General features: G+C 40.6%; 1 long non-coding RNA gene across 1 annotated transcript; it reads right to left on the bottom strand.

Annotated features, from left to right (window-relative positions):
* Positions 1 to 8,362: 8,362 nt before the first annotated feature.
* Positions 8,363 to 8,908, bottom strand: LOC113566123. Its single transcript, XR_003408949.1, has 3 exons — positions 8,781 to 8,908; positions 8,475 to 8,723; positions 8,363 to 8,408 (listed from the first exon to the last, which is right to left on the bottom strand). It is a non-coding gene; the product is annotated as an uncharacterized LOC113566123 (long non-coding RNA).
* Positions 8,909 to 11,298: the final 2,390 nt, after the last annotated feature.

The following is an 11,298-nucleotide window of genomic DNA, read 5'->3' as shown; positions in this document are numbered from 1 at the left end:
ATATAACTAAATCGACCACGTGTAATCCCAAAAGAAAAGAAAAGTAAGAAAATAAAACCCAAATAAGTGCCACAAAGACAAACCGAAAATAAATAAAACGGAACGGGGAAAGTCCCACACGGTGGGCGCGCCGCAAAAATCGGGCGACAATTAATAACCGTGCGCCGAGAAAACTGGCAAGAAACTACCCTGGCGAAAAGTGCATATTTGCCTCGCCTCGCCAGCAAGTGTTGTTCTTGGTGCAAACCCGTGCGTCCCACAACTCGGCCAGGAGAACCCAACACTCGTGTCTCCGTGGAAAAGCCCGGAAAAACCGGTATGTAAAAGTGCCCTGTAGGGAAAATTTAGATTTTTTTTCTTAGCCTTCGTGGTTTTGGTTCTGTTTCGCCCATAGGGCCCTGGCCCCGAGCGGTAGCCACCCGGCTCTCCCAAAGTTCTGCCCCCACCCACACCAAACTCCCACCCTTGACGGGAGTACTCTTCGGAGTCGACCTTGGTGTGGGGCCGCGATTTTTTTTCCCCCTTTTGGAGTCTTTGAAGCATCCACCTGCCCGGCGACATAACCTCCACCGGCCCTAACCCTTGCGCCATATCTAACGTACGCGCATAGAGTGCATCGAGGGCATAGAGATTACCCCCCCTCCCTATGCGCCGCTAACTCGCTGTCTGCGACGGCCTAGAAGACGCCGCCACGGATCCGGACCGAGATTTCGTAGCATAGTGTAGTTTTAATTGTAATTTTTTTTGTTCTTTCTAAGCACTTATATTCTTTAACTCTGAGGCACAGTCCTACCTAGCTAGGCGTGAATGTGCCAGTTCCCAAAACGGAATTTATTTTTGCGGGTTGGAGACCGAACGATTTAATCATAAAATAACAGACTACAAAAAAAAACCTTTTTCATACCCCCCCCTATTTACCAATCCCCCTCCGATCTGGGCACACACTAACAGGGTCTCCACAGCTCCACAACGAAAGGCGCCTTTCAGCGAGGGACCACTGTATGCAAGCCGTAAGTGACCCAATTTCCATTTTTTCCTTTGCACCTGTCTTAGTTCAAATCTAAAACGCATGCGCAGCGGCCAGCCGCTGCTGATAAGAGAGCGCAACGCTTGCGTTCCACACGCTCGAAGCTTTTCGGTCTCTTCGGTGCCAATGCTGCTAAGCTTGCATTGCTCGCATTCCCTGCATTCTTTTAATGCATGGAAACGTAGCCAAGCAATGCACTAACCAACATAGAAAAAAAATCTCCTCAACCCCGAAAAAAAAAAATTAAATAAATTTATAATGTTAAATTAAATTTCGTTTTGGCTCACCATTGCTGATCGCTGGTATGACCCCTGCTGCTTTTGAATAATTTTTTTTATTTTTATTTTTTGCCTTTATACATACCTAATTTACTTATTTCTAATATCTTATATTATATTCCTATCTTATCTAATTATACTCCACCATTTATATATACCTATATCTATAAAATTTTTTTTGTGATTAAGCCTCCTATTTTTTTCATTCCCTTCATTTTTTTTTCTTGAGTTGCCTGCTGATTGTAGTGCAGGACTAGTGTTATGTTAAGAAGTGAAACTTGGTTTGTTAGTTTTGATTGAAGCAACATGTCTAGGATGAAGTACAAAGAAATATATTGAAGTTTACTAGCAATGGACATGGAGTAGACTTATAATTTCCTAGGGACAGGGTGACCTAATGGGGTAGGGTAAGAATATTAGGGATTTCCAGAACCTTCGCACCCCTGGAAATCATGGAAGGGTGGGTATAGAATCGTGTGGGTCGACTTCCATCGCAAGACCTCACGCCCGCGAGAGTTTGGAACACGCCGACGAAAGCCCCTGGTACTTTCGGGTACGCCCTATGATTGTGCCATGTAATGTCCGTTATGCTCGGAAGCGGCATCGTGTTGTTTTCGGAGTTCGCTCCCTGTAGAGTCACGGGATTCTAAAATTTTAAAGTTTATGTAGTAGGAGTCGAGACGCGGTCAAACGAACCCCCCCAAGTTACCGAATGAGCACGGAACCAAAGAATCCCCACCGGCCGTGACCTCGACATCCCCTCCAATCCATCCCCTACTCACGTATAGAAATATATCGTGGAATTGTTACACATATAACCTTTTAATCTTTTCTTTTCTTTTATTTCACCGTACCACCAAACTGACCTTCCACAATTTAGTTCTATGGATCGAATGATCCAGCGCTTGAGCTTTGATTTTGTCTCTTCATCCCATTCTAAAGCACAAGGGCTAGATAACCCACCAAAATAACCCAAAGCTCGCTCTCAAGTCAAAAGCTTTCGCTTTATTCCCGTTTCTTCCCTTGCATGCAGATATGCTACAGCTCTGTGCACACAAATAAGTCCATCCAAATATGGGCCGTCACACCACAGGTTATTTTTAAGCTGTTCACTTGTTCAAAATAAGCTGGAAAACGGTCATCTTTCAAGTTACGCACTTTTGTAGGTCTTTGGCATGGAACATTCCTATCTGTTGACCATCTTCTTCTAATTCATAACAGTGGTTACCAAACTTTCGAACTACAGTTGCCTTCAAGAATTTAGGAGCTAATTTTGCATTAAATGCCTTGATCTTTTTAGTTTGGGCAAAGTTTCGTCTAAAGACGTGTTCGCCGACTTCGAATGTAACGTATCTTGTGCGCAAATCGTACGTTCTCTTATTGGTTTGATATGCCTTACTGATGTTTTCCATGATCTTGTTTCTAACAATTTGCAGTTTGTCTGTAGTCAAAATATTCTCGCCCTCTTTAAGCATTTCTATCCTCCTCAGCAATTCATAGTTGTCTGCGTGCGTTATCATATGATTACCAAACAACGCAAAATATGGTGAAAATCCTATTGCGGCATGATGTGAAGATCTCAAGGCGAAGGATATCTCACCGAGCTTATCGTCCCATAGCCGTTGGTCTTTCCCTAGATAAGCCCTGATACCAGATATAATTGATCTATTAAGGCGCTCTGAGGCATTAGCCTGTGGACTGTAAATTGCAGTAAACATATGCTTTATCCCATACTTCTGCATGAATGCCTGAAATATATTAGACTTGAACTGGCTTCCGTTATCAGTTACTATAACTTCAGGTATACCGAATACATGGAATATATTTGTTTTTAAGAATTCTATAATAAGGTCTGCAGTGAATTTCTTCAACGGCTTCAAAAAATGAAACTTTGTTAGGTGGTCCAAAACAACAAATACTCCTATATTTCCCTGCTTTGATCGAGGGTAAGGTCCTATGAAATCCATATAGAGCCGTTGGAATGGTCGCTCAGAGACTACAGGATTTCCCATTGGAGGCTTGAGAGTTATGTTTGGGGCTTTCACTTGTTTGCAAACTTCACATCTCGCAATAAATTCTTTGACGTCTTTTATCATATTTGGCCAAAAAAGATTTCGACGAAGCTTTTCCAACGTTTTTCCGATGCCACCATGAGAACTATGAGGAGGCGCGTGTGCATTGTACAATACAGACTGTGTCAATTCTGATGGTACCCAAAGTTTCCAGCAGTTCGACTCTGACACTGAGTCTCCTTGGTAAAACTGAGTTCGCCTGTAAATGTAACGATCTACAATTTTCAAGTCTGGCAAACGGCTTTGATTCTCTGTAATTGTATCTTTTAACTTGGTATAGCTATTGGACCAGAAGTGAGGCGATTGTAGGTCGACTTCAGGCAACACAACTTCTATTTCGCTTATCTCTTCAGTCGGTAGTCGAGAAAGGGCGTCTGGGACTATGTTCAAGCTTCCTTTTCTGTGTTCTATTTCAAAATTAAAATGCTGCAGTTTTAGTGCCCATCTAGCTAGTCTGCCATTCAAGTCTGTCTGCCTCATAAGCCATTTTAAACTAGCGTGGTCCGTTATGACTTTGAACTCCAGACCCTCTACATACTCCCTAAATTTCTCTATGCTCAATACTGCAGCTAAACACTCCAATTCGGTTACACAGTATTTTTGTTGGGCTTGATTTAGCTTATAAGAAAAATATGCAATTGGCCGTTCTATGCCATCTTCGTCCAACTGGGCCAGGACTCCACCGACACCGATATTGGATGCATCGCATTGAATTATAAACGGTTTCTCAAAATTGGGTGTGACTAATAACGGTGCTGAGGTTAATCGATGTTTTACCTCTTCAAAGGCTTGTTGTGCATCCTCAGTCCATTGAAAAGACTTCACCTTCTTGGTCAGGTCTGTGAGTGGTGCTGTCAGGGATGCATAATTTTCTATAAATCGGCGATACCAACCCGCACATCCCAGAAACTTTCTGAGTTCTTTCACCGAACGAGGTGGGAGCAAATTTCTGATGGCGGAGACCTTTTCTGTATCTACCTTAATGCAACCTTTACCTATCACATAACCAAGATAACGAACTTCAGGAACACACCAGCGACATTTGTCTAAGTTCAACGTCATGCCTGCATTTCTCAACACAGTGGACATTTCTGTCAACAGTCCAAGGTGATCCTCAAATGTTTCACTAACTAACAACAAATCATCAAGATAGACAAAGACTCTATTCTTGAAATGGGGTGGAATAATCATGTCCATTAATCGACACATTGTTTGTGCAGCGTTCGTAAGTCCAAAAGGCATGACTCTGAATCTATACAAAGGATGATTTGGTACAGTGAAGGCTGTTAGATCTCTACAAGATTCTTTCAGATTTATTTGCCAAAAGGCGTGCTTCAGATCTAAAGATGAAATAAATTCTGCTTTCGGTAATCTCGATAAAATACCATTTATCTTGGGTTGTGGATAAGCATCCTTTATCGTCACTAAGTTGACCTTGCGTGAATCTAGACACATACGAAATCTGCTACCCTTTTGTACTACTGAAACGGGACTACTCCAAGAACAAGTTGGCGGTGCTACTTCTATGACTCCTAAACTAAGCATATCATCGATTTCCGCATGAATCCGTTTTTCCACAGCCGGGGATACTGAAAAATATCTCTGTTTTATTGGTTTTGCCGATTGAATGCTCTAACATGGACGTTTTCCCCAAGCCTTCCGTATTAAAATCTGGGAACAAAGCCACAACCTTTTCCATGCGTTGTTGTTGCTCGGCATTTAACGATTCTGGCAATTCAATCTCATTTACTGACAAAGTTTTCGCTAGTTTCTCCATCAGGCCAAAAGTATTCCAAAAATTCATTCCCAGATAAAGGTTTTGTTTCAAATCAGGAATTATATATAAGGTTAACAATCTGGTTTGATTCCTAAAGCTTACTTCAGTTTCAACGTAACCAAGAATGTTGTATTTTTGTCCTCCGGCTGTTTCAACTTGCGACTTGCTTGCAATATAGGGCCTATTCTTGCTTATAAATTCCTTTGCAGCTTCCCCACTAAGGCATGAAACTGATGCACCAGAATCTAATAATCCTCCATAAGTCTTACCAAATATATCTATTTCCACAAATGGTCTAATATCCTTTTTTATATCAACAATCGAATCTAGACTCAGCGATATACCCCTCATTCTATCTTTAACTTTTCTTATAAAGTTACGAAAACGAACGGTATTTCTCTTAGTTCGGACACAACTGGGTTTTTTAACTAAATCGCTACCAAATATTTTTTCTCTTATTTCTTCATAGTTTCGAAGTCTTATGTGATACGGGACTATTGGATATAATTTACCTCGAATATTTTTAGAATCTAATTATTTAGGAATTATATTGACTTTCGGACAGTAAGAAGAAGAATGCTCTTTATTTAATGTTGAGGATTTGAGCGGTAACTGCTGTTCTTGTTGCCGCTCAACCGTCGGTTTTCCTGACAGGTTTCACAATTTGGTCTTATTATATTTTCAGCTCCGCAACCTAAACAAAATATCTTCTTATCAGATTGGCAATCTGCGTGTTTATGGCCAAACCTGCGACAATTCCTGCATTGAATCTCTTCTAAGGCTCTAGTTCTTTTTAGTTCGCAAATTTCTTGCTCTCCTAGATGGTTATCTGAACGTTCTTGGTCATATTCCAATGCATTAATTTGCTTTCGTGTGTTTGCTTTCAGGTTAGCGGTGTTATACTCCTCACTAAAAGCTTCTCGTCTAAGGACTAATTTTCTCAACTGGCTAACCGAATTGACTTCTATATAGAACAACTCCTTTCTCATAAACGGTCTCAGATTTCGTTTCAGAATTTACGTTAGTTGACTCTCGCTAATAGGGTATTGTAGTCGATCTACTAAATGCATAACTCCGTTATGAAATTCATCAAAACTTTCGCTGATTTGCTGCTTGCGATCTCTTATCAATTCTCTCACGTCATCGTCAGATAGCGGTTCAAGAAAATAGGAATTCAGCGACTTACAAAGATCGGACCAGATTACTCTGTCTGCAGTGCGTCTGTATCTCCAGAACCATTCACTTGCTCGGCCACTAAAGAGAATATGAATGTGTTCGCACAACACTTCAAAGTTTCCTCGTAAGTTATCATTTGTCAAAGCTGTAATCATGTATATGAACTTCCCTACCGGCATACCATTGCGTGAGCCATTATACTGCACTTTCCAGCTACTAATCAAATTTTCTACTTTTCCCACATCGCGACTTAGATTGAAACTACCATTTCTCTCCGGTAGATTGTTACTATTTCTATATTCATTGGGTATGAAGGTGGGTACGTCTCTTTCTAGATTAAGTGACGAAGCTCTAGTAGTTCTTCTTCCCCAATCAGGTTCATTGTTATTTCCATTATCATCTGCATTGGTATGGAAGTTAGGTATTGCATCCGTTCTTCCTGCCCTGTCTGTTGTTAACTTAGAAATTTGACGAGACAGTTCCGAGATCATGGACTGAATTTGACTAATTTGCGAAGTTATTCGATGATCTACCTGTGATAATATTCTCTGCTCTAAGAAACCTACATCTTGGTTTGGGTTATCCGCAGAAGCAGAATTAGACAATACGTTACTGTTATACTCGAGATCTACTATCTCATTTGATTGCTGCGACTGTCTCTTTTTCTTCTTTTGACTATTAGTTAACAGAATCCTCTCCAAACTATTTGTTTCCAGGTTCAGATTGTGGTCGGCAACATTTTCGGAAAGAACCTCTAATAAACTGTTTCTTGTAACATTGTTTTGACATGTTGGGCCAGATCGCGACTTATCAAGCCAATTCAAAATGCATGTTCTATGGAAAATATGTTTACATCGTGTTATGAGTTTTAAATCCAATGAAATCATTGGGTGTGAACAGACTCTGCAAACCTGTTCATTATTTGTGGATGTGGTCATATCTAAACTTCGTCTTACGGCCATGGTGCACACACAAATCAATCTCTAAGAATTTTACCGAATAAATGCTCGAAAATGTCAAATTCACTCCAAAAATAAACTATACGGATCAAGGGTATTGAGATTTGGAACATACAAAGATTATGGCAATACATATCACACCATGATTTGTTCCCAAAATATACTATAAAAAAAAATTATTGTCTTCAACACGAGCTGAAGCTTCAGAAAAAAATATACCAATTGTTCCGGGCAGCAAGATTTAATGACTAGCATTCTAAATCTTAAAGATTTCCACAGACATTAATACAATTTTCTTCCACTTAGCTCCTGGCACGCATATAGACCCGATGCTCCCTCATCGTTTCGGACAGAATGGACTGTGACTTGCACCAACCATTGCAGTTTTCCAGAAAGGAAACAAAAGCAAAAATTCTATATGCTGACAATAACTGAGACACAATGTTTTGTTACGGTTGTTGTTGTATCGTGCCCCACGTTGGGCGCCACTTTTGTAATGTGTCCCGGTGTTCTGGTGTGGTAGCTTTCGAGACGCATTCCACTAACAAGACAACTTGCATAGATTTTATGGTTAGCACTGTGTGGGATCTTTCGGCTAGGGCTCGTCGGATGGGGGGGATCTTTCAGTTGTTCCAGCTAAACACATACAAGAGATTCTGGTGCTAACCTGGCCGTTAGGTGTTATACAAATCAAATCAATAGTGCCATATGCATTGCCGCACGGAGTTAGGTCTTGTAATCTCCGCGTTTACCCACCCTACCATGTTAACTCTGCTCGTCTATTTCTTGTGTTAACCCTTAACCTCTATATGTTCCTCCTTCCCAATACCCCTGTACAGTTATTCTACTCCAATTTCATGTTGATCAATCTTCAGTGTATTTTCATATTTTAACTTCACTCCAACTAACACCCATCCTCAGCATCACCTCAAATCTTCATAATATCTTATTTATCTACAGTTACAGCAACTTAATTCTAGGGGTTTCTTATATATATATAAAGAGGAGAAAAGTTTAGAAGAACAAATCAAATTATAATCAAACGGTGTTTTCTTACTTTAGTGGTAGCTTACATTTGGTTTTCCATCGCTGCAACAGGCCTGCATGCATTGATGTTTCCTAGATTAGATTATAATATACAAAATTTAAATGCAAAAAAATAATAATAATAGCAATAGTAGCTACGGTTGAATTCAGTGTGTGTGTGTGTGCGTGTCAATCATTTTCCTTGAAGAACATCCGATATGGATATGTCTGTGCCTATCCAGGCCACGACATAGAATTCCAGAGGCAACTGTATGCCCTCTGCCAAGGTCAAAATAATGTTGATCGCAAATTTCCGTTGTGCGGCAGAAGTTCGACCTCCGTTGGATAACTTTCGTCAATATTGAATTACACTGGAGAAACCGAGATCGATTGGCAAAGCTCAGACCCCTTTTGGCGAAGAAAATTTTATCAGCCACATGTCAAAGTGGGGGGTTATGTAATTACCTTTTGGGGCTTGAAACCGGGTTTATCTTTGGAGAATCACTGATTTTTCGGCTTTTCGGCACACTGATCTTAATTTTTGGGGCAGCTTGGCATGTGCACCCTACTTTCGACGATTTATAGATTTTTCCTTTTTTTTCCAGACACGTGTACATATAACCTTTTAATCTTTTCTTTTATTTTATTTCACCGTACCACCAAACTGACCTTCCACAATTTAGTTCTATGGATCGAATGATCCAGCGCTTGAGCTTTGATTTTGTCTCTTCATCCCATTCTAAAGCACAAGGGCTAGATAACCCACCAAGATAACCCAAAGCTCGCTCTCAAGTCAAAAGCTTTCGCTTTATTCCCGTTTCTTCCCTTGCATGCAGATATGCTACAGCTCTGTGCACACAAATAAGTCCATCCAAATATGGGCCGTCACACCACAGGTTATTTTTAAGCTGTTCACTTGTTCAAAATAAGCTGGAAAACGGTCATCTTTCAAGTTACGCACTTTTGTAGGTCTTTGGCATGGAACATTCCTATCTGTTGACCATCTTCTTCTAATTCATAACAGTGGTTACCAAACTTTCGAACTACAGTTGCCTTCAAGAATTTAGGAGCTAATTTTGCATTAAATGCCTTGATCTTGTTACTTTGGGCAAAGTTTCGTCTAAAGACGTGTTCGCCGACTTCGAATGTAACGTATCTTGTGCGCAAATCGTACGTTCTCTTATTGGTTTGATATGCCTTACTGATGTTTTCCATGATCTTGTTTCTAACAATTTGCAGTTTGTCTGTAGTCAAAATATTCTCGCCCTCTTTAAGCATTTCTATCCTCCTCAGCAATTCATAGTTGTCTGCGTGCGTTATCATATGATTACCAAACAACGCAAAATATGGTGAAAATCCTATTGCGGCATGATGTGAAGATCTCAAGGCGAAGGATATCTCACCGAGCTTATCGTCCCATAGCCGTTGGTCTTTCCCTAGATAAGCCCTGATACCAGATATAATTGATCTATTAAGGCGCTCTGAGGCATTAGCCTGTGGACTGTAAATTGCAGTAAACATATGCTTTATCCCATACTTCTGCATGAATGCCTGAAATATATTCGACTTGAACTGGCTTCCGTTATCAGTTACTATAACTTCAGGTATACCGAATACATGGAATATATTTGTTTTTAAGAATTCTATAATAAGGTCTGCAGTGAATTTCTTCAACGGCTTCAAAAAATGAAACTTTGTTAGGTGGTCCAAAACAACAAATACTCCTATATTTCCCTGCTTTGATCGAGGGTAAGGTCCTATGAAATCCATATAGAGCCGTTGGAATGGTCGCTCAGAGACTACAGGATTTCCCATTGGAGGCTTGAGAGTTATGTTTGGGGCTTTCACTTGTTTGCAAACTTCACATCTCGCAATAAATTCTTTGACGTCTTTTATCATATTTGGCCAAAAAAGATTTCGACGAAGCTTTTCTAACGTTTTTCCGATGCCACCATGAGAACTATGAGGAGGCGCGTGTGCATTATACAATACAGACTGTGTCAATTCTGATGGTACCCAAAGTTTCCAGCAGTTCGACTCTGACACTGAGTCTCCTTGGTAAAACTGAGTTCGCCTGTAAATGTAACGATCTACAATTTTCAAGTCTGGCAAACGGCTTTGATTCTCTGTAATTGTATCTTTTAACTTGGTATAGCTATTGGACCAGAAGTGAGGCGATTGTAGGTCGACTTCAGGCAACACAACTTCTATTTCGCTTATCTCTTCAGTCGGTAGTCGAGAAAGGGCGTCTGGGACTATGTTCAAGCTTCCTTTTCTGTGTTCTATTTCAAAATTAAAATGCTGCAGTTTTAGTGCCCATCTAGCTAGTCTGCCATTCAAGTCTGTCTGCCTCATAAGCCATTTTAAACTAGCGTGGTCCGTTATGACTTTGAACTCCAGACCCTCTACATACTCCCTAAATTTCTCTATGCTCAATACTGCAGCTAAACACTCCAATTCGGTTACACAGTATTTTTGTTGGGCTTGATTTAGCTTATAAGAAAAATTTGCAATTGGCCGTTCTATGCCATCTTCGTCCAACTGGGCCAGGACTCCACCGACACCGATATTGGATGCATCGCATTGAATTATAAACGGTTTCTCAAAATTGGGTGTGACTAATAACGGTGCTGAGGTTAATCGATGTTTTACCTCTTCAAAGGCTTGTTGTGCATCCTCAGTCCATTGAAAAGACTTAACCTTCTTGGTCAGGTCTGTGAGTGGTGCTGTCAGGGATGCATAATTTTCTATAAATCGGCGATACCAACCCGCACATCCCAGAAACTTTCTGAGTTCTTTCACCGAACGAGGTGGGAGCAAATTTCTGATGGCGGAGACCTTTTCTGTATCTACCTTAATGCAACCTTTACCTATCACATAACCAAGATAACGAACTTCAGGAACACACCAGCGACATTTGTCTAAGTTCAACGTCAGGCCTGCATTTCTCAACACAGTGGACATTTCTGTCAACAGTCCAAGG

Source organism: Drosophila persimilis, unplaced genomic scaffold (genome assembly GCF_003286085.1).
Source record: "Drosophila persimilis strain 14011-0111.01,24,50 unplaced genomic scaffold, DperRS2 tig00000572-arrow-pilon, whole genome shotgun sequence".
Lineage (NCBI taxonomy): Eukaryota > Metazoa > Arthropoda > Insecta > Diptera > Drosophilidae > Drosophila > Drosophila persimilis.
The sequence above is the reverse complement of the archived record's forward strand: the minus strand, read 5'-3'. Positions and strand labels throughout refer to the sequence as shown.